We start from the raw sequence: 3420 nt of genomic DNA on the forward strand, positions 1-3420 counted from the left end.
TTTGAAGGAGTGCCACGACTCGCCATGGGTTGGCCACCCAGGGATGTGTCGTTCTTTGGCATTGTTGGAGAGAGGATTCTTTTGGGAGAAGATGCAGGAGGATGTAGAGGAGTATGTACATACGTGCATCATTTGTCAGCAAGAAAAATTGGATACTTAGAGGCAAGGAGGTCTGTTGCAGCCTTTACCGATTCCTGAGAGACCATGGATGAGTGTCTCGATGGACTTCATCACTCAGTTGCCACAGGTTCAGGGGTATAATGGGATTATGGTCGTGGTTGATCGTTTTTCCAAGTATGTTGTCTTTGTTCCAACAAAGATACCTTGTGGAGCCGAGCGGACTGCGGAGTTGTTCTTTAAGAACATAGTGAAGTATTGGGGGATGCCATTAAGCGTCGTGTTGGACCAAGATCCGCGTTTTACAGGCAAATTTTGGAATTCATTGTTCAAGTTAGTCGGGACAAAGTTGTTGATGAGTTAGAGTTACCATCCGCAGACAGATGGGCAAATCAAGAGGATCAACGCATTGCTAGAGGACTACTTGCGACATTATGTGATGGCTGATCAGAAGAATTGGCCTGAACTCTTGGATGTTGCTCAGTTCAACTACAACATTCAAAAGAGTTCTGCGATAGGGTACAGTCCATTTGAGTTGGTGAATGGACAGATGCTAGTCACATCGCATACCGTAGTGACAGGAGGTTTCTTGAGGAGCCCTAATGCGAAGAAGTTCATGAAGGCTTGGGATGAGACCTTGGAGCTGGCACGGTTGCGCTTGCACGAAGCTGCAAGGAGAATGAAGAAATGGGCTGATAGAGGAAGACGAGATGTACACTTCAGTGTGGGAGATATGGTGTTTCTTAGGATAACCGGAGAGTAGTTTCAAGTACCTAAGGGTACTACAAACAAGCTGACATGGAAGTATGAGGGACCATTCCGAGTGAAGAAAAGAGTGGGGGAAGTTGCTTACGAGCTGGAGCTTCCACACCATATGTAGATGAAGCATCCAGTTTTTCACATGAGTCAGCTGAAGAGATGCAGACTTGATGTTGATCATCCAGAGAGAGCTGAACCGCCGAGAGGACTAGCCAGGATTGTGGACAAGCCAGATTTGGAGTTGGAGAAGATTTTGAGCTTCAAAACTACAGGGATTGGTTGCCACATGAAACAGGAATTTCTTGTCAGATGGAAGAATGCACTGGAGGAGGAAAGCTGGGAATCGGAGGACTCACTTTGGAGATGGAAGAAGAAGATTGAGAAGTATGACAGGAAGCTACTGAGACAGTCAGGATTGTCAAGGGCGACAATGATTTCGAGTGGGGGAGGATGTAACGCCCTGCGGTTGATTCACCAACCGGGCGCGCCCTCCTACCGTGTGAAGTAACCAAACTTACGAATTAGACGAAGGAGCGACCAAGGATGAAGCGCTATACATTACACGCAGGCAAGGTTGGCGTTCCTTGTTTATAAGGGCAAGTTGGGGAGCTCGTCTTACAAGCCGACCGAGGAGCAAAGGCAAACATGGAGCAAGTTGGGGGGCGGTCCCGCGCCATGGGCGGGCCGACCCACATGAAACGTTGTATTGTTTGATGGGTGCACGGTTGGAGGTTTAGTTGGAGTGTTGGCCAAGGGCGTAGCGCTACACGAAGGTAGCATATATATGCGCGAAGGAGTTTGGCATTTCAACATCACACCATCAATCAACAAGCGTAGAGAAAGGTGCGAAGAAGGGAGGAAAGCCGCAGCAGAGGCGCAGGTCATGCGCCCGCACGTTGGGCAAGCCTACACGAGAGTTCGCACAGAAGACAACGCTCGGTTGAGGTGTGGGTGGAGGGTGTTTTGAGGCACCCGCTTGTCGAACGACTTAACAGGTTTTGGTTGTATTTTGGGTGAGGGTTGTGCATAGGTGCGCCTGCCCATCTTGGCAAAGAAACTTGTGTTGTGTTTTGTTGTTGGGTTGTGGTGTGACCACCGTGCGGTCTTGCACGGGTGGGTGCCCAACTCGGGTGTAACGCCAGTCGAGTTATACTCCCGGTCATTTGTAAAAACTCTCTCTCATATAATAAAAGATTTACATTGCATATGAAGTGTTCATGTTGTTGTTCTATGATGTTTTAATATTAATGGATTCCGCACAATAATATGTTATTCATGTATAATGATGAATGTTAAGGCGTAGTTCGTAAAGTAAGCTAACAATGGAAGATGTTAATTACTTAGGCAGTGCCACACCTGGCCGATTTAACGAAAAAAGAATTGGGGGCGGGACACTTCCCCTCTGGTGTGAAGATATGAATCTCAAGGAACACTTCAAATGTTTTTTTTTTAAGATATTTGATATAAATGGTCTTCGGATATTGATGACTTTATATGCAGCCGTCTCCTCACATAGGTTTTTTTAAGATTTTGATATGATTGGTCTTTACATTTAACTCATTTTGATATGATTGGTCTTTACAAAGAAAGTAGGAGAACATATTGTTAAGCAATGAATATGGATACTTATAGTGTCAATTCCTTTTTGAAGTTATGCATTATTAAATAAATCATTTTTAAATTTTTATTAATGGATTTGTTTGACCACTTCAAATCTAAAATGGTTTATAGAAATTAAAGAAATTAGGCGAGCAAATTTATGTGATGACACTATGGAAATATTTGTGATTATTTTAAAGTATTTAACTATGGGAGGGAAAATTTATGTAAATAATGAATGTGTATTTTATTGGTTAAGAGTTAAATTAATATAAGGTTAATAATTTATATTTACTTAATTATTAATTATTTAATTATTTTGTAATGTGTAGATTTTTTTTGTTGGTTTTGATAAATAAGTAATTTATTGGGTTGAAATAATTTGGGAATTTGTAATTTGTTGGAGTAATGTAAGTAATATCAAATCTTAATACTCTATTATAATATTGTAAGTAGTAAACCAAGATATATAAATTACTTATGATTTAGTAAGAATAAAAATTGGATTGGAATAGTTTGAGAATTTGTAGATTGTTAGAATTATCTAAGCAACGTGGAAGATCATATCTTAATATTACTACTATAACATCAAACTAATACTATTACTATAACATCAAAAGTGACTAGCCAAGATCCATCTTAACTCTGGATCTACCAAGCTTCTAGAAGGACCAAATCTCTTTTCATCTTAACAGTCACGGAATTTGATCTCTCTAGACCCTTGGTAGATCTAGAATTAAGATGGAATCTAGGGTGATTTAATTATTAATAATTGATACTTATAATTATTTATTTTATTTTATTTTTATGTAATTTGACGGGTACATAACATAACCTAACTTTACAACATCTTTTCCATCTATTCCATAATGAGTTACAAAGTATCTCTGCCCAACAAACCAAATATACCAATCACTTACGATTTAAAGAGAACCAAAACATGAA

This window comes from Pinus tabuliformis, chromosome 1_2 (genome assembly GCF_031772625.1).
Source record: "Pinus tabuliformis cultivar Carrire ecotype Pingquan chromosome 1_2, CPIR1, whole genome shotgun sequence".
Lineage (NCBI taxonomy): Eukaryota > Viridiplantae > Streptophyta > Pinopsida > Pinales > Pinaceae > Pinus > Pinus tabuliformis.